Here is a 26066-nt window from a genome sequence, read left to right as displayed (position 1 = left end):
AACGCCATGCATTTATGATTCTGTCAAGCCTTTGGAACTTTTTTTCCCCTGTTGCAGAATAACCAAAGGTATCCCGACGTCTTCTTTGATTTGAACGTTCTGAAACACTGAAGGATGTTGAGTGTTTTTAGTGTGTCGACTAAAGACTCATCCTTCTTGAATCCACATTTCAGATGAAAATGCTTCATCTCAGCTGATGCTAATCTAACCCAATGTACCTTTACCAAAGCAACTACCTGCCTAAAGTTACCTTGTGAGTCACTTAAGAGTCCATTGCCTTGCCTAAACCTTACCTGCGTCCTTCACCGTTGTAACAACAGCAGTGTACAAAGAACCCAACTTCTGTGTGTGTGTGTGTGTGTGTGTGTGTATGTGTGTGTGTGTGTGTCAGTCATTCACAGAGCAACAAATCCAGTGTGTTAGTCAGCTGGTGATTCCATCGACACGGCATGTCCGACTGCACGCTTATGTAACGTCAATATGAGTGTGTCAGTGTGTGTGTGTGTGTGTGTGTGTGTGTGTATGGGGTCGTTTTACAGGGAAAGGCCAAAAGAACAAACGTGCAAATATAAACAAACAAGCACTTACACACAAACACACACAACACCCATATCCAGACAGCGCTTTTTTTGTCGCTCTACGCAAGTGATTGTCGGTTGTTACATAATTGTCGTTATGCCAGCTGTGTTACCATGGCATTATGGCCTGGTTCAGTCCAGCACAGCACGGCTTAGAAAGAGATCCAGACTATCCCTGGTTTGTCTCATCAGACAAAGAGGGAGACAAGTGCTTTCATCATGTTTCTCATGCTGTGTAGGATGGTTTGTGTGTGTGTGTGTGTGTGTGTGTGTGTGTGTGTGTGTGTGTGTGTGATCATAAAAATTCAATTGCCAATTAGCTGACAAATCGTGATTGGATAAACAGAAATCAAGAATCCCAAAATGATGCACGGCAGCAGGCTGTTAAATAATCAATCAATCAATCCGTGCAATGTGCCATATTATGCACACACTCATAGGTGCAAGAACATACAAAGTGAAATAGGGAAAGTCACACACCAAGTTGGGCAGAATGACGAGCGTTGCACAAGAACAGCTGTTTAACGCAAAGCTTTGTTTCACAAACATCTGACCTCGAGAGTTTTGACCAGGAAAATCGGAATTCAACCAAGAAATTCCAGAAAATCGGAACACCCATGCTAATCACTCAAACAATCTCAGCAGCACAATAAATCCCCAACCAAGAGCTAAGAACAGGCAGCTGGCATGCTGCATTCTTCTCCTTAGCTCGCAATAGTGCAGTTTATACAACCCAGAAGCCCCGTTACACATGGATAGTTACGCTCTTTTGATATATATTGATATATCACTGGGAGGTTGAAATTGACCGTCACCACTTTCACACTGCTGTTACTGGATCATCATTCGGGGATGCTGGAACAACTGCAGGCTTTGCTTTTGCGATGAATCGTTTTCGGTAAACCTCTCATTCATTCTCTCCTCTCATTTTGCGCTTCTGTTAGTTGCCTTACCTTTCTCAAAATGACTTTCGGCGAGCGGCACTGAAGCACTTCAGGCTGCCAGTGCTTCACTCGAAAGAGCAGTTTGACAAAGGTAATGGCAACATTACTGTCGTGACCTTCCACTTCTAAAATGTCTCCACCTTTGTGGTCAGATGACAGTACAACACTTAAGGTTTGCTTACAGCAGCCAGTGTACCTTGTAGACTTCTCATCACATGGTGATATTGTGTGGTGCAGACTGATGTCACAAATGACATTTCTTCCCTTTTCTCTGTCCCATCATTCCTTTTGTGTCTAATATATCTTGACATGTATTGATTCCAGGAGTACTTTGACCATTAATGGAATATGCAATCAATTTGACTACATAACTTGTGTTGTGTTTCTCGGTACAGTGTTATTCATAGAGGACAAATAGTTTTCCTTTTTGCATTTTATTGTTTAATAGCGTAAGGTTAGGCAAATAAAAAGCACTGTGAGAAGAATTTAAGGCATAGTGTCTTTGATTTCATATGTACATATGTGCAATTTGACTGACCCTCAAGTGACCACCATCCTCAAGTTTTGGTCTGATTGCACGAATGCACACATGCAGTCCTCTCCTAGAATCAGTGGCATTATCTACCCTATGTACCCATTCATGTACTATCCATCCATCCAACCTACCTGCACATGGGCCTGTATTTGTGGAAAGTGATGTATGAGCGGCGCGTGTGGGGGCATGTCCGCTGAGTGTGCGGTCCAGATATACGTGTCGTTGGGCCACGCCCTGCTCCCAGCCGCGCCCTTGGCTTTACTCTTCGTGGGACTCTTTTTCACACTGTCCCTCAGGGTGGGAAACCTTCCTCCAGAGCCCCTGGTGGCCAGGTTGGTTGGCAGCGTGCTCCACCCGTATCCGCCCAGCCCTGAACACAGGGGGAGCTGTGGCGAGTGAAAAGGGTGGATAGACAGCGACTGGGAGGCGTGAGGAAGAGGGGGAGGGTAGTGGTGGTGGTGTTGGTACTGCTGGAACAACGAGTGGTGGCTAGGCGAATGGATGTGCATCTGCTGCTGTTGCTGGTGGTGGTAGATCTGATGTGTCGACTGCGAAGACAGCCGGTGACCTGGCGAGGCCGGCTGATGGTACTGCTGCTGGTTCTGACAATGATGCTGCAGCTGATGATGACTCGGTGACAGGCGAAGCTGGTGGTGGCTCGGCGAGTGCAGTAGGCGATTTGGCGATTGCGGAGCCAGCTGGTAAGTTGGAGATGGCGGAGCCAGCTGATGACTTGGCGACGGTGGTGCTATGTGGTAGTAGCTTGGAGAGGGAGAAGGAAGCAGCTGTTTTGGCGTATGGCAGCCATGTTTCGGCGAGCGGGGGTGGTGCTTTGGTGAGTGCAGTGGTGAAGGTTGGAGCTGGTGATTTGGCGTCTGTATCTGCAGTAAATTCTGGTTATGCTTCGAGTGAGAGTGGCTCTTCCCTGACTTGGCCTTCCCTTTGCCAGATTTTCCCTTGGTGGAGCCACTGCTGGGCTTCTTGGGGCTACAACAGAACTCATGGCTGTGGAAATAAGTGGTCATAGCTAGAGAGATATATCAAACGCCACAAAGAGAACTTTATCTTTTTATGTCACTCCCACCACATCGTCGTCTTTAGCGAGATGACAAAAGGGAGTAGCTCCTCAGAATCACTTATGTCCGAATAATGTAGGTCATGCCTCTCCAGAACAACCAATCCTCCTCTGTGTCCAGTACAAAGTTGAAATCCTGCCTTTCCTCTCTCTCTCTCGCTGTATATCGGTGTCTCTCAGTGTGTTAGGATCAAACCAATGTCAGAAAATGAAGATGCAATCCCTCCTTCGTAGGCATTGTTTCCGTTTCATCTCCTGAAAGTCCTGAAAAGCAAAGCATCCTCCTTTAGTGTGATATTTAACCCTCCTCTTCTCAGCTTTCTCCCCTTAGGGGCACAGGGTTAGCAGTGGGATAAAAGGTGCGGTCCCAAGAAGCAGCAGCAGGACCACTTGGACAAGTTGAGCCTCCTTCCGGTCCTGCCTTTCAGTCAGTGAACTCGCTCCAATGGAAGATTTGCCTCTCTCGTTCCGTGATCACGCTCAGTTGTCAGTCACTCAGAGTAACTCATATTATCCACATATGCACTTGCACACTCCGGCTTTGTATCTGAAGTGTTGGTCGCTCTGTAGACGATGCAGTTGGATTCACATATTCCAAAAGAAAAGCAGAGGCAGTAAAACAGGAGTTCACTCAGATTACGTTCCTATGTTTGATTTCTTTTTGTTTTCAGATGCGTGTTCATTCTGTGCATCCAGAAAGAATCAAGGTTACATTTTCTTTGTCTTCCTTCTTTCATCTCGCGCTGTTTTGTCTTTCTGTTGTCATCACTTGATATTATGCCACATCTCTATACACAATTCTCTTTCTCAGCCTCTCTCATCTTTCTATGCCGCCTCCCTCTCTTAGTGTCTGTCCCACTCTCTCTCTCTCTCTCGCTGTCTCTCTCTCTTACTCTCCCTCTCTTTCCTGGACTAGCCAATTAGGGGCTTCCCTGGACTCCTGCACATGACAGCAGCCAGGCATGACTAATCAATAGGCGACCGGGGACAGTGATACAGCGCTCAGAGCTCAGTCTGTGTGTGTGTGCACGAGTGTGTGTGTGTGTGTGTGTATACAATGAGCGGAGAGCTGTGATTGGTGGAGGGCGGTCCCTTCCATCAACCTTTGTCTTGTTCTTTCAGAGCATCACAAGGCAGGCCGGGTCAGCTGGAATACAGTTTACGAAGTGCTTGCTGTGTGTGTGTGTCTATGCGTTGGCCTACTTCCTTGTGAGAATGTGTCTCTCTGACTGTGTGTGTGTGTGTGTGTGTGTGTGTCTCCATGTTTAATCCATGTTGAGGGTAACAGGCATTTCAATCCGCAGTCTCTAAGAAGTCAACCCACCACACACACACACACACAGTCCAAGACTCCAGGTGTAGTGTTGGTTTCGTGATGATCAGGTTAAATACAAAGTCAATTCAGTCAAGTCTGTTCAGGAGCACAGCTACTGCACAATGCAGTAAACGGTGACCTGACAGTAAACACTGCAACTGACTCTCCTCTTGTGGTCAAGGATGGGAACTATGGTGCTACTGGTTACTATGGGAACAATAGTTGGTTTTTGAGTACCAACCACACTTTATCTTGTGTCTTTGTACAGAAAGCTGTAAAGTGTGTTAAGTTTGCACCAAGTTCTTTGATCAGTTACGTTCAGATTTATAATTATTAGAATACTGAGGTGTGATTTGGTTGTTTGAGACAAACGTTTGCCTCACTCTTGAGCGGGTCATCCACTAATCCCAGGGTTGGTGGTGGGTTCTGAACCACTGAACCCTAAATTGCTTCCAAAGGCCAGGCAAGCACCTTCCATGGCAGCTCCATCGCCTTCATGTGCGTGTATGTGTGTGTGTGTGTGAGAAATGCATAATAAAGCACTTTTTTTCTGCTGAGATAGAAAATACTATAAAAGCCCATTTATCATTCAAACACTGAAGCATTTAGTAACTTTATATGAATGAAAAATATGTTTGTTTGTTTTTAGTTTTAGAAAAACGGACTGACTTTTATTTTGAAACTCAGGTCTTTTACTGGCACCAAAGTACGGTGAAATAGAAAAAAATGAATTGATTTTTTCACATTATTGTTACAACCACAAGTCATAAGTATGTCTCCAAACACAGATCAATCAATCCATTGGTCAAGCAGCCTGTACAGTATTTGTATTTACATACTTATGTGGAAATGACCATGAAAACCTTATTATTAATTTAATCACAGCTTCTGGCTTCTGATATTTAAGAAAGAACAGGAGCTGCCACTGGTTTGCACACAGGGCAGGACAGATATACACACACACAGCTATCTGGTATGAGGTCCAAGCCTCTATAATGTCATCTAATATATGCCACAACTCGCCCCAAACCAGCCTGATGAGAGAGAGAGAGAGAGAGAGAGAGGCAGATAGACAGACAGACAAGGCCCATTAAAAAGCAGCGCCCATGTGGGGAGCGCAAATAGATGAAAAGAGGGTGAGGGTGGTCGAGAGAAAGGCTGTTGCAGCGTTTCTGTCAGTGTTCCCTGTGTAAAGTGCTGCGAGCGCTGCAGGCTAACCGCTCAGTCAGGAGAGGATGAGCAAGGAGAATAGGCTGTTAGCATCACAGTGCTAGATGAAGCCCACACTAATATAACGCTAGAGGGCGGGGTAGGGAGGGGAGGGGGTGGGTGAGGAATGGTAGAAGACAAAGATATGGATGGGGGTGAGGGAGATCCAGAATAAGCAAAAGGGTTTGAATTTAGTTCGTTTAGTATAACACTTTTAGTTATAAAATGCTTCAGCCTTATCAACCAATTTCTAGTGCCTGGTGCGATTGCTGTATCCATACCAAAGGGGTGAGAAACTCGAAACATTACCCTCAAATATTGTTACGTATAAAACATCTGAGTCAGCGTGCCCACACCATGTCAAGCTCTACTTAGTTTTCTACCCACACTCCCTTCTGACACGGCTCTGAGAGGAATTATTAAGAAACACATGAAGAAACACATCAAATTAGTCTGTCGAGAGTGACATCCTCAATTCTGTGAAATCCTCGCTTTATGTTGACTGACCCGGTGATGTAGTCTGAAAATCCGGGGGGGGGGGGGGGGGGGGGGCATCCTCATTTATTGAGCGTCAAACCTTTTCTACTCCATTTAATTAGCGTAATGGATATTCATTAATCTAGTGAACGCGCACATATATTACTCTTAACAGGTCAGTCCGAGCGAGGGTAGCGGCCTTTCTTCCTCTTTCTGTACAGTTAAAAGCAAAGGAGGGCCATCCCCACACAACGAGACACCACTGGTTTCATGCTGTTGCCTCCGGCAGGTTTTGCCTTTAGTCTGGTGTTCAGTCATCTGACCACTTGCCACCTCTTTGTTGTTCCTCCAGTGAAATCATCATCACTCCTCATCTCTCAACTCCTTAGCATTTTCACCCAAAAACTGATCTCGGACGATGCCACGCAGGATTATTGAGGACCACGTATCCACGTAACGGGAAATAACATTTTGGCCAGGGGCTGTAGTCATTTGCTAGAAAGGCATTCGACTAATCACTTATCAGGGTTTTTTTTATTTTTTATTTCCAACTCCACAGTCTGCAGTGAGACAAGATTGTGATGCAGAATGTCCCCAGCAGGGGGCCTCAGACTCCACAGACAGAGGGAGCACTGATGGGAGACTGCAACACACACACACACACACACACACACACGCACACACACACACACAGATGGGATGATGCTACTCTACAGTACAGCTCCCTCATCATTACTGAGTTATGTGTTTCAGCTGTCTGATATTATCAGTGCTGATTGACAGCATGTGCGATATTATACTAAGATAATGCAGCACTGCATCTCAAATCAATGACTAGCAGACTCCTAGAACAAATTTAAAAAATGGGGGGGGTGGGGTTGAATCTAGTTGGAGCTTATACACACACAATCATGGCACAAAGTGATGCACTATAGCATGCAGCATGTAAAAAATATAATAATTCAATCAATTTTGATGCTGCTGTTGGGTTAGTTGATTGGTTACCTGATTGGTCGGTTTTCATCTCAGTAAAACTGATGGCAAAGATACTTTACACATTCATGGCTAGTGTTTTTTCAAATGTCCACTCCAGCATGATGTTATTTTAGGTACACTGATGTTAGAGGGAAACTGGATATTACTGCAAATACTGCGTTCTATATGCCAGTAATTATATAGTCCATTCCTTAAGAACAAGAGTTAAATAACTCTAGCATTGCGGAGTGTTAACAGTATGTACAGTAACGTGCTGCGACGTGTGAGGTCACAGTCTGAGATCTTTCATTATCATATATCACACCAGCAGCCACGCACAGCACGGCAGGGATTTGTTTTGGGGTGGGGTTAGGAGGTCATGGTGTGGTGTGACAGGCGGCACCAAAACACAACTAGACTTTTATTGCAAAAAATACTTGAAAATATTGTAAATTTAAAGCTTTAGAACCCGCATGATGTAATTTTCTTTTTCCAAAACAAAGTCACAGAAAACAGCACTGATGTGCCATCAGCGTAGCAAGCTAATGTTTTAACCAACCGCTGCCTACTTAAGCATCCAGCAGAGACAGAGCAACATGAGCATCCCACTGGACTCGTGCTTCTGACCAACTGACGGATTAAAGTCCAATACTGGTTTATCTTTTTAGTGCTGGTTTGGTCTCCAACAAATCTTGATAAATAAATGTCTGCGTCTTTAAGTTGCTGGATGCTCAACTTGGCTTGTTTCACTTTGTTTGCTTTTGGTTCAAAAGAAGGGACTAAAATAACCTAAATCCTAAAAGGTAATTTGATTCATTCAGATGTTTAAAGGTGCCCCGTGGAGATTTCTTGCATTCCTTTTACATAAAACATTTGCAAAGCCGATTGTGTGAACACTTTGAAACCTGCCTTGTTGACATGTTTTTGCTCCCTGCCTTTGCTGGCGCATTGCTGTGTTTCTTTGTGTGTTACCGCCACCTGCTGACCAGAGCATTAATTGTGAAACAACTGGCAGGAATGTATATCAGCATCGGCGCATGCGTGCATGTATGTCATCGTGCCAGCTTTAAAAAAATAATAATAATAACTGTGATAGGAAAGGTCAAAAACTCAACAGGGTAACTTTAATGGACGTTGTATGTGATGATTTGGCAATTTCTTATGTCAGAAAATAATTAGTAACAGGTAAATACACTGTTTTCACAGTGTATCAGAGGAGGGCTATGGGATGCTTCTTGTTTTTGAACAATACGCAGTCCGTTCAACGACTTCTCAGCTGCTGTTCCACAAAGTGCACGGTGAAATTGGTTTTAAAGTAGTAGAATTTTGCAGAAAAGCCTGATTTTGATTCCCAGTTCCTGCACAAATCTTTTCAACTTCGATAAAAGAGCAGATTTCTTGTCGACTGTGTGGGCAAACAAAGAGGTGTTTTTTTTTTCTGCCTGTTATATGACAAAATCCAAGAATCCTGCACACTGTTGATCACTTGTGCTCACTTTATCAACGACGTTTCGGCCCTCCATCAGGTAAAATTCATGAATTATTTTACCTGGCGAAGGTCTGAGGACCAAAGAGTAATTATATAAATGTGAGTGGGATTCTTTGGTTTCTTCAGTCATGACTTTTAGTCATAAACTTTTTGGTTTGTAAGAAGTTTATCTGAAGGCCCATTTTATAAATCATGAAAGTTACAATATATATTCCTTATGGTTCTTTCCCTTATGATTTAAGGTGATGCATGTAGTTTTATCTGAAGTTCATGTGCAGCACAGTTTTAAAACAAAGCTTTAATAGTCAATGAACTGCAATCCAATACCTTCTCTCATTATTCCAAATACCGTAAGCAGGGCTATTATATGCCGTAATGGGATCTGAGCGTTAGTAGTGGGGTCCACAGGGGTAGAACTAGAGTCTTATACAGTCCATAGGGCAGATCTCAGATGAATCTCTTCCTCTCGCACTGATTGTTGACCTCAGGAGGTGATCCTCCTCGTGGGGCTGCTGGGTAAGCTCACTTCCTCAGGTCAGGACGCACGGCTCAACAGTAGCCGAGTGGCTCATTCACCGCGGCGTTCAGACTACAATGCGCTCTCTTTTCTCATCTATCTGTGTCACCCCGTGTCTCTCTGCCTTTCTGGTGAAACCCTAGCTTGCGCCCTGTTAGCTGGACTGGCTGTGCATCACTCACAACTGTGAGCCAAAGAGTCAGAGTGAAGAAATACTGCTGTAATGGTATTCTCCGTTAAGGACATGGTCTCAGAGTCTCTTACAGATTAGTTTGCAACTCTGTCTCTTTCCCTCTCCATCCAGGTGTCTACTGTGTCTGCCTGCCTCCAGATATCCTCCTCCATGACTTAATTACAACCTCACTTTTCAACGTCTAGAGATGCCACCCTCTGCCCATCGCTGGCAGAGATCAAGGAGCTGCAACTGCAACACAACAACAAAGTGAATTAAAACTATACAGACTAACTTTGAATACTATAGGACCTAATTACAAAGAGGCTACTCATTCGTTCCTCCTCGAGTTCCATAAGTCATTACAATAACATAACAATGGGTTGTCCACAAGCTCACATCGCAGGAACAAACATCATGATAATGACACAAAGGCTGCAACAAAAGATTATTTTCTTTATTGATTAATCTGCTGATTATTTACCCGATTAACAAGTAGTGAAAAATGTCAAATTGACATATTAAAATTGTTTGTTTTATCCAAACAACTGTCTTAAAACCCAAAGATATTAAGCTAACTATGATATATGACAAAGAAAAGCATCAAATCCACACATTTAAGAATCTGGAACCAGCAAATGTTTGGCTAATCATAACTAATCAATTATCAACATAGTTACCGATCAATTTTCTTTCAATCGGCTATTCAATTGACAGGCGGCTTGTTTCAGCTCTAAATGACTTAACCGCAAACAAGGACATACATTCCACCACAGGTCAAAAGTCTCGAGTTCGTGCTACTGTGGCAAAGTCAAGTCAAACTTTCGCCCTCCGCAGAAATGTGTCTTTTTGCCAAAAGTCCAGTGATCAGAGAATTGTTTACCAAGTTTAGACCAAATATACAGTACACTTTTTGTCTTACACTGATATTAAACATCTCATCGCAAAGGCATGATGTCATGGCACAACTTGTCAGGGTGGCCGATGGTATAGATAAGCCTTCCCTCCTCCTTGAACCCCCTGGTGCTGCTAGCATCCGTTTGTGTCACAGGATGCCAGAGAATCACACGGCATTAAACTTTAATTTTAATCAAGGGACACGGTGGCTGGCCAACGAGAAGGCACAGCAATTACAGGTCAAGAGGGACAGCATCACTTACATGGACAGAAGTTTGCCGTTGTCTTGCGTTGTCTGTGTGACAAAAGCTTTCCCAATTAAAATCGGTGTCTTATGCAGTAATGAGCCGGCCACTTACTGCGACACGTCCACGTGTGATGGCAAGACAAATGCACTAATATTACTCTGCCTGGTAACATCACGCAGGAAGTCAATGTTAAAGATAAAAACCTGACTCTCTAAAGCTTTGATTCGCATTATCATCATCATTTATACGCAGTTGTGAAGGTTTCATGTGATAGCAGTGAAAAGGTCAAGCCTTCAGCAGCGTCACACCGTCCCATACTAATTACAGGAGGATAGATGGAGTTGTCGTTCTGTTGCGTTCGGCCTCATTAGTCAGTGGTCATATTAAGTGATTGCTCGTGGTCAGCTAATCTGCGTTGATTATGTCAGCATAGACAGAGAACAGGCTGACGGAGAGGGAGGAGAGAGAGTGTGTCTGCGTGGAGACGTCTGTGTGTGTGTGTGTGTGTGTGTGTGTGGGAGAGAGCTGATATGCAAGCTTCATCCCACACACAGAAGGTGATGCAACACCTCACACACTCTCAAGCACCACAAATCTAATGCACTACTCACTGCTACAATACAACGTGTGTGTGTGTGTGTGTGTGTGTGTGTGTGTGTGTGTGTGTGTGTGTGTTTGTGTGCACAACTGAGTGAGGGAGTACATTAAGATTTTAAGTTTATACACACTCATCTACTATTTTTCTTTCTCCTTATTCTCTCTCTCTCTCTCTCTCTCTCTCTCTCTCTCACACACACACACACACACACACACACACATCCACATGCCACACTCTGCTTGGTGATCAGCATAGCAGCATCACCATGACAACAGCTGATGCCGGCCGCAGTGTTGGCCAGCAATCAGAGGAGCTCATTGGTTGCAATGGGAAATGGTGGTCCAGGTTGTAAACATTTGGATTCGCCCCTCCCACTGATGACATCACCTCAGTCTCAGGAACTCTCGTTCCCGCACTCAAATTCAGGAAACCACTGATTGATTTAAAAGAAAACAAACAACATGGTCGATTTTTGAGGCAATTTCTACAACTGCTACAGCAGCACACAACATGCACGTTGAATTGTAGCAGCTGATCAGGATCAGACAAAGTGGGAGGTACACGTCAGTCATGGTGCCTTGAAGTCTGGACACGTTAATGTTTGCAAGACATTGGTTTTAACCATATATTGCTGTATATAGAGATGGACGACGTGACGGCTCCCCAAAAGCAAAGCCAAAACATTTCGATCGCCCCCTGGTGGCTGGCTGCGGTATAGGTCATAAACCCCGCCTGGTCAGTTTGGTTTTAATTAGTTATTTGATGCGATAAAAAGGGGGTGGGACGTCACGATTGACAGCTGTGATTCACTGTGGTTCTTCCTCGTATCTCGCGATTGCGTTGGGCAGGTGTATGGGCGGAACCTCGCACCGCTGCTCCACACCCCCTCCCCCGATCACCACTGCACAGACTCTGGCTCCAAATGACGTCACCAGCACAAGACGGCAGCAGCGGTTCTGTGCAGTTCTGTGACGTTTACGCAAAAAAACGTTACAAAATGTTACCTCTCAGTCTTCTGTGGCTCTCATAACTTTTCAGGAGTTCTTTAAATGAATACCTCACCTTCGTTTCCTACCACACCTGGTTGTTTGGTCAAATACATGTACGGCCACTGCAAATGCTCCGTCCCTTCGCCTCACTCCTGCACTGAGGCACTGCTCGATTTCTATGCAGCGATGATGTATAGCTTCTGAGTGCGTGGAGAAGACTGCAGGAGGCGAAAGTTGGCAGTTATGGTGTGAAGATTCCCAAAAATACAACTCTGACTTTGGTTTATTACATACCGCCCACTCAACAACAGATGATCTATAGAAATAATGTGGCAGAGACTGTGATTAAGTCTCATAGTGTTCAGGTATACTCGGGTGCAGCATACCCGACTCATGCCCCTAAATATGACCTTCACTGCCCACCGCTCCACTGGAACAACAGATCTAAAGAAAGACGACAGAGAAAACCAGAGAAGCCTACTCATGCATGGCGGTATCCCATGAGGCACAGGGAGAGTGGAAAGTTTCCTTGGGCAGCAGAAGGATAATGAGCCACTCTCTACAGGAGCGGGGTGCGTGTTGGGGAGAGTAGGTTGAACTCTGCTTCGCAGTATGGGTTGAAAGCGTAAATGACGTGGCTCCCACACGTTTTCCATTTTAAAATGACCTAATATATATAAATGACATTTCCATGCCTCTTTCTAGCCCAAACTGCAGATTCGTTACTCACTGTTTTGCACTTTTCACTTGGTGAACGGTATGGGCTCCAGCCAAACCGTTCCCATGTATTTCATACTTTTTAAGCTTTAAATACTATTTTCAACACGTCTCCTAACCTTTCTGTTGCTCAGTTGGAACATCTAACACACTGCGCACAATAATGAAATGGTGACGCCAAAGAGAAAATACTAGTATTAATACCAGTTTCTCTTACTTAACATCTGATTATTACTATTTAACTCATAACCAACCCTGGTAAAATAACTGAGTAGCTGACACATGGTATGAGTGTGTCAGCTGACTTGATGTGTGCTCTTTATGTTGACGGATACATTATTAATCTTAGCGAGTAAAGTGCATGATACATCCACATTGCCCACGTTGAGCTAATAGACTATCAGGTTGCTCTCCTAATCAATCACTAATTCTCTCCTTCTCCATCTTATTCTCTCTCTCTCTCTCCCGCTCTCTCTCCGGCTCTACCCATCCCTCTTTACCCCTATTTCCTGTGACCACTAAACACCTCTTTAAGGCTTTTAGAGCGCTTTCTGAAGCACTGGGATGACTTTCATACCTCTGCTGTGCAACTCATCAATTATACAGAGACACAGGCAGAGGCAGAGAGGCCACAGTTTGTGTCCAAAACAAAAACAATGGTACAAAAGCAAACAAAAAACAAGGGAAATTACCCTTATTATTATTATTATTATTATTATAAGTTCCTGAGACAACATAAATTCAGCATTTTGCTCAACAGGCAAAAATCACTGTGGGTAATATACTTGGCTCTAACAAGAGCTGATCAAACTCCAGTCAAACAAAGCTTAACAACGTCACTATCAAAAGACAACCTAAAGTCAGCCCTGGAGCCACTGAAACAGACTGACTGACTGCCGGGATAATACCACAAGGCATCAGTGCTATTAGGGCCAGCAAGACAGAGATTTTGCAATAAAGTGCCTTCCGGGGAGATAAAGTGCCATGTCTGGATAACATATTCCAGACCTCTAAATGTCACATTGTTTTATTCTATACGGTTTTTGTCAGAGGGGCCGAGTCATTTGATTAAAACGTAATGAATGTTTGCGCGCGCGTATGTGTGTGTGTGTGTGTGTGTGTATGTGTGTGTGTGTGTGTGTGTGTGTGTGTGTGTGTGTGTGTGTGCACAGGTGAACAATGCACACTTCCCCAGCATTTGATTCAACCATCAATATCTAATCTGACCACACACACACACACACACACACACACACACACACACAGACGCACAGTTTGAAATGCATAATGGCATATTTTTGATTAGGCCTGTGACGCCAAATCAGCAGATCCAAAAGTCTTCCATCAAAGAGTTAAAAAAAACAGTCGTTCTCTTGCACCAACAGGGCCAGCAGCTGTGTGCGTGAGTGTGTGTGTGTCTGTGTGTGTGTGTGTGTGTGTGTGTGTAGTATAATGGCCTATCAGTCATGCAGTAAGTGCCTTAGACAGGAAAATGGCAACACCTTGGGAAAACACTGGCCAATATGATTACTGCAAGAGGGGGTGGGTTAACTTTTTCCATGGGCTGTGCTGTAAATCTGCAGACAAACTGTATAAGTGCGGCAGGGCTGAATATTGTGAGTGGTCCCCCGTCCACTCAGGAGTTTTGGATCAATAATGCAGGTTGGGATCCAATAGAGGCATTACTGCATTTGAAAAGTACATCTGCAGTACGGAAAGTATTCAATTGTTTGCGCAACACAAGAGAAAGATGTGGCCATGACAAGAAGTGCATTTCCGTCCACCTGTTTTTATGCACATTTAAACAATTCCTTTACGCTGTATTGATGAAAGTAACAAGGTGAGATGGAAACAGGCTTGGCAAATAAACCAGGACGTACACAAAGCATGTGACTTAAACACCCACTGAAGAGACTAAAAATCGTGGCCGATGAAAACATCAGATCTGTGCGGATCGATGAGAAGACTGCAACGTTGCTCGATTTAATACATGAAACAAACATAGATGCCATATTTCCATCTTGTTTCCACATTGTCTTCGCTCGTTTGGGGTTAGACTGGCGCTCTTCTAATTACGTTTAGTCCAGTCAGGTTTAATGACACCCGACTGAACAATTACTACCACCAGCTAGTGATCTCGATGAGTCCAATACGCATTTTCTTTTGCTGATTTTCTGGAAAATCTTATTCTTTCCATATATTCTCTCAAAAACGTGCCGCTACCAAAGATCTGTTAATAAAATATGTGCTCTGATACTGAATTATTACCCTGTACTTACCTGTCTGTGATTTTGTGTGATGCAGAGTGTTTTCAATGCTTATATGTTAAGTTTTAGTGAGCCAGTGTCTCAGTGCGGGAGAATACATTCACTTGGGGCAGTTGACCAGCGGCACAAGCAAAAGTACGGCTGAAGCAGGGCGGGTACACTGGTAGGAGGAATCCAGTATCAGCATGTGGAGGTGGGGCAATAATGTCCAATCACATCATCAGCTCACAGCAGCAGTTCCCTAATGGGCTGAGATTTCATGCCAGCTTCTCCTCAGAAGTGCAGAATGCCAGGCACAGCATCCTAAAAATAAGCATCTAATATTAATACCAAGACCCGCATTGTAAAAGCACATAAAGGCAAACATGAAACAAACCTACATGAAAGGGATTCATGTGTCTCCGTGCACAAAATTGAGCGGCTGGTTTTCGGATGAAAAAAAAGAAAGGCGCTTTGGATTAAAGAATAACAGATAGAGGGGACTTTGATGCATTGTTGGAATTGCGGAGGCAGTAAGGAGGGGTGTCTTGCGAGAGGCTTAAGACAACTTGAAACTGTTGTGTGCAGACAGCTGCCGCAGCATCTGTCAACATCAGAGATCTTCGTCAAGTAAGTAGCACTCCTGCCATACTGGGTCCTTCATAGGTCGTTGAAATTGCTTTGGATATTAATTAAGTGACTTATGCAAGCTGCCGGCGTGATGACTCAAGCTGGTTAACATGGATTATTTACGAGTTCTGTCAGCAATAATACTGGAGGACCAACACTTTCAGCCCACATCCACCCAAGTCATTTTAATGGCGATGTAATGGACAGCTAGCTGGATTTATACTTGACACAGGGGTTTAATGGCAGTGCCATCGCAGATAGCCATGGTGTAGGTTTTGAGTTATAGCTCAGCATTGTATTTCACCCATTGATAGCAGCACTGCAGCTCTAGACTGATGTATCGATCATAATCAGGCTCTATGGTGCTTTAATTACATTCCCCACAATAATTGCGCGGTGGGCAACGGTGGGCAACTCATGTCCTCATAGAACTGTAGTTACATCCATCCCTGTCTCATTGCTGAATAAATGCCGTGTTTATGTTCTTTCGTTAAGTTTTATAGAACAACAGCGGCTAGCAGAACATTAGCAGTGGAAATGTTCCTGAAAAGGAGAAGACTATGGAGGATTTCAGCTTCCTTAATGTTGTCTTCACTATTAATGTTCTCAACAAAATTTTCAGGTACAGACCAAACTGACCAATGGCAATTCTTGCTGCCTTGAAGTAATATCTCTGTAGAGGCCATAGCTGTAATTACATTTTTGAGGGGGCGCGCATTAGCCAAGGCACAGCTACGCCTGCTACGTGCGTGGGCTCTGTAGCTATGTCGCACCATAGAACAAGTAAGTAAAACAACATTTGCTTCCTATGCATTGCTGTGCCAAAATAGAAGAAAGGAGCCATATAAACATGGGGTGACTTGGTGAGTGTGACTCCTCTCTCACTGGGTCAGCCACTCGCCTTCCCTTTCCATGGTAAGATTTTGATTTCAATGTGACTTACCATCTAGTGCCACTGGACTGGCAGGGTGCAAATGCAATCATCAGCTAAATGATGGCTTTGCCATGGCAACACACCGTCTCTCTGGGTCTCATACACTATGCCAGGGCTCATTTCCATGACAACATTATCAAGAATCTCAACCACAAACAGAGAGCTGCTTCAACTTCAATTTAAAACCTGCCTGCTGCCCCTGACTGCCTCCCTGTTTTGGCCCAGAAACTGAAACTAGAGAATGTTTGCTAATGTAATGACCAGCCCCATGTACGCACACACACTCACACACACATACACACAACAAAAACCCAGGTTAAGTTACATGCCTCCCACCCCGATCCCCTACCACCCCTCAAGCATAAAGCGCACACACACATACACACACACACACACACACACACACACACACAGCGTGTGACGTGTGTGTTACCTGGCCAGCATTGATACAGTCGGTGAAGGCACTCCTCCTGGAGAAGAACATAAGGAGCTGCTGCCAGCGAGAGGAGGACGTGGAGGGGGAGGAGGAGGCGGGAGAGGAGGTGGAGGGGGAGGAGGTGTGGGGAGGCGCCAGCTCCTCAGAGGAGCCCCGCTTGGGCCCCAGCTTCTGTTTGATTCCTAGCCCCGCCCCTTGACCCCCGGACGCCCCGCCTACCCTCGCACTGCGGGGGTACAGGGTGTTGTTGCCGAAAATATAGTTCATCGTCTCCGCTGTCTGTTCTTCCCTTAGACAGGCAAGATAGAGTTCATGTTGTAGCGCTTCTCCACAGCTTCATCTCTAGTTTCTCCCCTCTGTCGCTTCGCTTTCTCTTTCTTTCCCTCAAGCTCTCAAGGTGTTGCTGTCAAATATACAGTCCAGCACTTCCCTCTTTTCTGTCACCAGTTCCTGCTGAAGATGAAGTTGCTATTGATGATATTTTCACCTTCTCCTCTCAATTTCCTCTCATCATTATCACTTTTATTTTTCCCTTTTCCCTTCTTCAGCTCCCTCAGGAGTGAGAGAGCAGCTAGCAGATGGAGTGACGAGGAGGAGGAGGAGCCGGAGGAGGAGCAGGAGGAGGAGGTAGAAAGTGCAGGGCAGGTAGACAGAGGAGTCCTTTTAGAGTTGGAGCATCAGTCGGTCTGCCAGGGTCCCTGTACATCCAACCACGCGTCAGTCCATCTGCCCATCTGTCTTTGTTGCCCGTCCATTTGTCCATCATCCCATCTTCTCTCTAGCCAGGAGAAATGTGCGACATCCACATCTCTGGTAGTCCAAAATCTCCTCTCCTAACTCCTTTCCTTCCTCTCTTCAGAGAGAAGACTGAAGAAGAGCGAGAGGGAGCGTGGGCCAGCCAACGGCAGGATATGAGGATTGATTATTTAAGGGAGTTCACTCTTTCTCTCTCTGTCTTTCTCCACCCCACCTCTTCCTCCCTCGCTCCCTCCTCCTCCTCCTCTCTAGTCCAAGGAGATGACCAGTCAATCTCCCCTCTGTCACTGTGTGCGCTCCCATTAAATATGGACGGAAGAAGGGAGGGAGGGATGGGTGGCTGGACGGATGAAAGGAGGGAGGTGGAAGGATGCAGGCGAGGAGGAGAGCATCTGAAGTAGGTGGATGGTTGGAAGAATCACTCTGCAACTCTTCTGTTTCTCCTCCCCTCCCTCCTACATCTGTGATGTCGCTCCAAGTCTCACTCTCTCTTCTCGTCTCTCTCACTCAGTACAGTACATTATTCAGTCTCTCTTTCTCTCCATCTCTTTTTTTTTCAACCTACCCCACACCCACCTTCTCTCGCTCTCTCTCTCTGTCTTTCAGCAAATTGTCTTTTCCAGTCTTTTATTGGAGCTGCAACCCGACGCCTCTCTCTCTCTCTCTCTCTCTCTCTCTAACTGTCAGATATCATTACCGGTACAAGCCACGCCCCTACAGTCTAGCCAGCCAATGATATAACAGAGCCCCCCCCTTCTCCAAATACACACACACACACCCTCAAACATACATGCACACACAAACATATGCAATGACGCCTGTTGCAGGTTGAGGAGGAGCTGGATGCCACAGAGGTAGAAATTGAATGCTAGCGGTGGCTAGACAGATAATGAGATAACTGTGTGTGTGTGTGTGTGTGTGTGGGGGGGGGGGGGGGAGAGAGAGAGAGAGAGAGAGAGAGAGAGAGAGAGAGAGAGAGAGAGAGAGAAGCAAGAGTGAAATAAGAGAGAGACGTTCACCCAGTTTTGTCTAACAACAATTCACACTGAAGCACTGTACCAACAGGTATGCTACTAATATGTGTGTGTGTGTGTGTGTGTGTGTGTGTGTGTGAGAGAGAGAGAGAGAGAGAGAGAGAGAGAGAGAGAGAGAGAGAGAGAGAGAGAGAGAGAGAGAGAGAGAGAGTCATAGTGCATGCATGCATCAGCTGATGAGGTTTGGTGTTTATACATGTATGTATGCTTGTGTGTTTGTTAATATGTGTGCGTGCGGGAGAGAGATCTTCTCCTGAGGCTGTTTCCAGACACTGCAGCACCCAGCTCTCCCACACACTCTCACTCACTCTCTCTCATGCACACACACACACACACACACACACACACACACACACACACACACACACATAGAGCACGACTCCAGAATGGAAAACAACAGGCTGTTGCTGGGCACCGGCTGAGATAAAAAGAAGACAGGAGAGAGGAGAGGAGAAAGTAGACACCAGGCTAGCAAGTGTCCCCACAGCATCCCCCGAGCATGGCATGAAGCCTAGAGGCTTTAGCACTGAATTAGCTGGCATGTCTGGGCCAAAGGCAGGCTAAGTGAAAGAGCAGCCAAGCTTGTAGCTAGCTTCATCAGGTAGACAAATCAGACTGGCTTTAGATGCAATCACTCGCTCACTAGCGCAAAGTAAACTGGGCTATTTCCAGCAGTGTCCCCTGGCGTCTGAGGTGAACAGTTAGCCTACACAGCTATCGTAGCCTCCCTGAGGAGCAGCCACAGGTGGAGCAGGACCCCTGTCACAGCTTCGTCCTGCGTTTCCTTGGGAACTGTATCTATGGCAACAGCTTTGCGAGTCCTGAAATACACCTGGTACCGGCTGACTAATGTGTTGTTTCCTAAGATCTGAATAGATGTCACTGAGATTTCTTGTGCTTTTTGGAAAGAGGGTGGGTGAGGGTTAGGGGTTAGTGATTTTCAGAGCAATGTCCCCCTGATCTGGCTTGAATCCCGTTTGCAAGAGGTTTCTGTGACTATCACATAACAGTTTGAATGTAAAATAGCTACAGACTGGCCAAGCTGCTACAAGACTGCGAAGGCTACAGATGTCACAGTAACAAAACGCTACTAAATTATCATTTTGACTGTATGTCACTGAGCAACCTGAAAAGCTTGGCTTATGTGGGGGGCCTAAAGCAAACCTTAGGCTGTGACTGACAGTAAAACAATGCATGCAAAATGAAGAGAGACTAAGTCACTAAAGCTACTTAACTGGCTCTGTGAGGCTGTACTTGAGCTTAGTTTAGTGCTACATCAGCATGCTAACATGCTCCCAATAACAATGCTAACATGGTGATGCTCAGCGAAATATGTGCAACCGTTCACCAGCTTAGTATAGATCAAAGTGGTGGGCCGCCCGACCATCACTGCCAACCCTTTTTAGCTAGCGTGGCTTAAAAAAAAAAAACATGCATTGGGTTGTTTATGGCTAGATACTGGGTAAATGCCTCCTGTTCAATAAATATTATCTAAAAAAAAACACATATGCAGTGTGAAAAAGGTTGCAGAACACAACACTAATGCAACCCAAGCCTCTAGCAAACAGCCACAGCATATAGAGCAATACATCAATCATGTTGCCTGCAGTGTGAACGCACACACTGCAGGATAACCACTATTCACACCTGCAGCTACATTCAGAGACATTTCCGTCCTGCGCCCTTTCACGCATGCAATAGCAATGCCAGAATAGATGGGCCAAGGGACAGTCCAGCAGGTGGCGGTAAGGCAACACTTATGGATGCCAACCCGCCATAAAACTCGAAGAAGATGGGGGGGGGGGGGGGCAGGTGAACGTGTTACACAGCGGCAGACGTCTCTTATTATTTTCAGGAACATGGCAGGCAAGGAGATGCTTTTGTCCGGCAAATGAGAGCTGGAATCATATCATTAGCATCTGCCAGTCACCCTTTACAGCCAGTTTGCGTGCAGCTAGCCACCATAACAAAAACTACAATACACAGACAATGCCAGCTGACGCAGCAACAATTCACTGACACACTGGTCACATCACAACCAACCTCTCGCTCTCTCTCACTTTATCCCTCTCTCTCCAGTCAAATGTCAGCCAGTGAATGCCAGCTCCATTAATATTTCAGGGCCAATTAAATAAAAGCACACATCATGCATGTTTAATGTCCGACTGCTGAGAGAGCCACCTTTGCCCTCCCATCGTCTGCAGGTAGGCCAGGCTAGTGATAGATAGCCTGGCATACAAATGCTGTGTTTGCTTTTAACAAACGACTCCTTCTCTTGCCCTGGCTGCGGTCAAATCCACAGACTGACCCACAACCTATTTTGGGTCCCAGCTCAGTAGACAGTCTGACCCTGTTGGCACAGTAACCCAGTAACAATACTGATTTTAGCAGTGGCAGTACCTGTATTAGATATATAACAATTTATTAGTTCAGAAGCAGTCAAATCTGTAGAAGTACTATTACATTTTGTAAACAAGCCCTTTCCGGTGGCCAACCAAAACCGAAACAACAATTTGTACTTTTGTCGCCCTGTCACGTTGTGTTAGCTTGCCTTTAACTTTAGCTTTAATGTGGCTCTCAATAAAGTAGTAATGAATATCAGCTTTGTGTTGTCAACAACCATAAAGGGATGCTGATGCAGCTAGAAGCACTGCAAAGCAGACGTCACGCAGATCTATACTGCGGTCTAGTCCAGCGGTTCCTAACCATTTTGGCTCCCCACCAGCCCTTCCATTAGATCCCTTTCATGTTCTGGTAAGGACCATTTTGAATAGCGATGTCAGGCTCCTACTGGGGATATAGAGAAAGAGACATAAATCATTGCAGAGCAAGCGAAGCACAAGCTCAAGCAAAAGGAGAATCCCAATAGGCCAGGGCAAATATTTAGCCTCTCAGATCGTGTCGGGGTGGGCTGGGTGTTTTTCGTAGCAATGCAGCACAGGTTATTGCTTTACACTTTGTGATTGCAGGCAGCTACAATCAATATTTATAGAATGACAATGGATCAAATTACTTTGTTTAATGTGAAAGGGGTCGCTTTTAGTGATGAATTACCATCAAACTCTGCAGCCCCACTCAGCCCTTTGGCGCTTTATAGTGAGTTTCGGCTCTTTGTTTCGCTGTCGAAGCGATAAAAACCAACTGTACGCTACCTGCTCAGCACCAAATGGCAGACAGACAAAGTTAGTGACTAGCCGGTGAACACAGTGGACCGTTTTGCCGCTAAAGAGCCAGATATTTCCCTCAGGAGTTGATGGAGATCAAAACAGAGGTAAAAGGAGAGTGAGCCCCTGCGCCTACCCAATTTGACCCGTGATGACACACTTAGCCGCATGACATCATTCAGCCGCTGGCTGTCGAGGTGGTGTCCAGCAAATGATGTGGGCTTCGCTGAGAACTGGCGGACTTTCTGGGAGGACACCTGGTCTGATGAGGAGGGACGGCATTCATCCCACTTTGGATGGAGCAGCTCTCACATCTAGAAATCCGACCGACATTATTAGTGAACCAAAACCGTGACAACCCAGAGTCCAGTCATACTCCCTTCTCTGCGCTTCCATTAGAGCAGTTACCCAAACAAAACCCCATAAAGACTGTGTCTGCCCCCCCCCCCAACCACTTAAATTAATTCAATCAAAAGTTAACAGGAGTCATAAATAAAATTAACACCACCACTGCTATCGGCCAAAACAATAGAAAAATTAAGTGTGGACTGTTAAACATCAGATCTCATCAGTCATCTAAAGCTGTATCAGTAAACGAGTTAGTATCAGATAATCATATTGATCTACTCTGTCTGACAGAAACCTGGCTGTGTCATGAAGAGTATGTCAACCTGAATGAATCAAACTCCGCCCAGTCATACAAATACTCACATCCCTCGATGCACCGGCCTAGGAGGTGGAGTTGCAGCCATCTTTGACTCAAGCCTGTTGATCAACTCTAGACCTAAACTGGATTATAACTCATTCCAAAGCCTTGCTCTTAGTCTTTCACTGGCAACCTGGAAAACACTAAAGCCAGTTTTATTCTTCATAGTGTTTGTCACCGCACTCAAGGTCCGTCCGTAAAGTTGTTTAGTCCTTAAAACAGACAAAGTAATTATTGTGGGTGATTTTGTTATTCATGTGGACGTTGATAAGGATAGCCTTGGTACTGTGTTTCTCTCATTATTGGATTCAACTGGCTTCTGTCAGAGTGTACATGAACCCACTCACTGTTTTAGTCGCACCCTCGATCTGGTTCTGACATATGGAGTTGAAATTGAACATCTAATAGTCTTTCCACAGAATCCTTTGTTATCGGACAATTGTTTAGTAACTTTTGAATTCCTCCTACTAGACTACACGCCATTAGGCAAAAATGCCTACACCAGATATCTATCTGATAGTGCTGTAGCTAAATTTAAGGAAGGGATTCCATTGGCATTTAATTCAATGCCATGTCTCAATACAACTGAGCCTAACCTTATTCCCTAACAAATTGCTGCAGGCTCAATGCAACTGACACTCAACTCTATTGCCCCTCTGAAAAATAAGGTAATAAAACAAAGAAAGTCAGCTCCATGGCATAACACCCGAACCCACAAATTAAAGCAAACGTCGCAGAAACTTGAAAGGAAATGGCGTTCCACCAAACTGGAAGAATCACATTTCACTTGGCAAGATAGTCTTAGAACTTATAGGAAGGCCCTCTGTAAAGCCAGAGCAGCCTATTACTCATCATTAATAGAAGAGAACAAGAACAACCCCAGGTTTCTCTTCAGCTCTGTAGCCAGGCTGACAGAGAGTCACAGCTCTATGGAGCCATGTATTCCTATAACCCTCAGCAGTAATGACTTCATGAGCTTCTTTAATGATAAAAGTCTAACTATTAGAGGCAAAATTGATCACCTCCTGTCCTCAGGTGGTACCTTACCTTCAAACATAGGAGCCTCCCTCTCTCTGTCTCTCTCTCTCTTAAACCCAACCGGTCAAAGCAGATGACCGCCCACCTAGAGTCTGGTTCTGCTCGAGGTTTCTGCCTGTTAAAAGGAAGTTTTTTCCTTGTCACTGTCACCAAAGTGCTTGCTCATGGTGGGAACTGTTGGGTCTCTTTGTAATATCATAAGGGATACGGTCTAGACCTGCTCTATTTGTAAAGTGTCATGAGATGACTTTTGTTGTAATATGGACTATGTAAATAAAACTGAATTGAGAATTGAATTGAAAATATTGGTCTTACATCCACTTAGGTGGCCAGAGACACAACTCTAAATGAAAGATACCGTTGCTCTGTATCTGCTCAACTGCTTGCTTGTCAAGTTCGCCATCACCATGAAATACCTTAATTGCTATTGGTACCAGCCTATTGAGATTTGTTTTCATGCAAAGCTGAAATACTTGACGCTTTTCTAATTCATGTATTGTTCATATAACCTTTATCTATGGTCGAGTATTGTGATACACATTGGCACATTTACCACGGCTACATTTTTCACAGTGCATTAGAGAAATGTCCGGTCGCAGCGGTCCTGATTGGCCATTCCAATAAAGTAAATATTAAGTACACATATCAAGTCGCCATGTCGGTTGATGAAATTTCACTACCTTAGACGGCTGGATACTGACAACGACGAGGTGAGACGATGTGACAAGTGCAACACTCGATGCCATCTTTGCTCCACTTTAATATGGAAGGCTGCATATTTTAACTCTAAATATCTAAATGACTATAAGCAACTCAGTTCCCCAAGGGTCAGGTCAAGCTAGTTCTATGCTGTTGATTTGTTAAACATTAACAAACTTAGATGACCTACACAGTCGGTCAAGGCAGGCCACATCTCATCCTAAAGGAAGACTAAATAATCCAGATACAATTAAAATTTTTTTAATCGCAATCAAAAGAGATTGTGTTTGATTGTCTACTGGCAGCCCCGTGGCCCTCCATACCGAGGCAGAATTCACTACACAACAGTACAGTAAGTCCAGTGTAAAGGTCTTACTGGCTCCTAATTTCTATTACTGTATCAGCAGGAGGGAAAAGAGAGGAGTGATTTGGCTGACTGACAGGCTGATTAACATCCAGCAGCAAATCTGCCCTCTGTCTCTGTCTGCCTGTAATTCGCTCTCCGGCCCTCTCTGTCTTTCCTTCCTTCCTAATTATCTGCATTAGCCTAATGACTAAGAGCCACTGAGTGGCCCATGTGTGTCTTACTGTTTGCGTGTTGTAGACAGACAGCGAGTTACTTTTTACTGTTTCTCCTGCAGCACATATAAATTTTGCCAGTGGAGCTATTTAAGCAAAGTCAGTTGTACTGCTGCAGTGTCAGCTGCATTTCCTCTTCAGTCTACCTTAAACTGTCGAACTGTCGATACCGATAACAAAACGCCTTGCTATTTCATTTACTGAGCCTCTTTACCACCAATAGTCACTCATTTAGTCATAATGCTTGCTTATAAACAGTTTGATGAATTCAGTTCGGTCAGATCTTGATTTGTGAAGGCACCACACACTGTGGTGGTTATTCCTCTGCCTCTACTGCCTCCTGCAGTATACAAAGTGCAACTACATCTAAACCAGAGGAGATGAAAGAGGAAACTGACTCAGTTCTCTTCCCACATGTACTTACTTTCTTTCTTACAAACATTTTTTTTAAACAGAGTCAGAAAAAGGACAAAAAATCTCAGCGAGCACAATCAACATTTATGATGCCTTTTGATGATATTCACATTCAGAGTAGAAAGTGAAGACGGGATTGCACGCACGTCGTCTGTAATCTCCCACATCACACCCACGGCGAGACAAACTGTCACTTCAGACAAACATACATCGACAATCACAGCATTAGCATGCGCTGCGTTAACATGGTCCAGAAAACCAAAAGCAGAAGACACAAGAGGCCATATTAGCTGCGTTTTGGTTCTGGCTTCAGGAGATGAGTGTGGTACAGGATGTTACTGTGAAGTAGATTTATGTTAAATCATTTAGATAAAAGCAAAGAGTGAGCACGCTGCAGAACCGGTCTCTTGAAGATGCTACATGTAGCATTTTTTTTTAAAAAGTCAGCATAATGAGCAAACCATTGTAAAATGAATTACGTTACATGGTGTAATGACCATAAACAAAGAATCCATGGCAGATATACCTGGTCTCACACTTGTTAATGGTGTTGTTTCTCTAAATTAAACCATGAAGCTTCTTTAAGAGGATATTAAACTTGTCCCTTCCCTCCCAGCTGCCTCCCCTGCAGTTATGTCTCCTTTTTCTATGATTAAAAACATGTTGGACGTTATTTTTCCTTCAGTATCCATCCC

The 26066-nt window shown here is 44.6% G+C and overlaps 1 protein-coding gene across 2 annotated transcripts in view; it reads right to left on the bottom strand.

Annotated features, from left to right (window-relative positions):
• LOC139287626 (discs large homolog 1-like protein) overlaps positions 1–26066 on the bottom strand; it is a 97543-nt gene that overhangs the window by 40451 nt on the left and 31026 nt on the right. The gene's annotated exons all lie outside the window — the stretch shown is intronic.

The sequence above is a fragment of the Enoplosus armatus genome, chromosome 7, assembly GCF_043641665.1.
Source record: "Enoplosus armatus isolate fEnoArm2 chromosome 7, fEnoArm2.hap1, whole genome shotgun sequence".
NCBI classification, from domain to species: Eukaryota; Metazoa; Chordata; class Actinopteri; order Centrarchiformes; family Enoplosidae; genus Enoplosus; species Enoplosus armatus.
The sequence above is the reverse complement of the archived record's forward strand: the minus strand, read 5'-3'. Positions and strand labels throughout refer to the sequence as shown.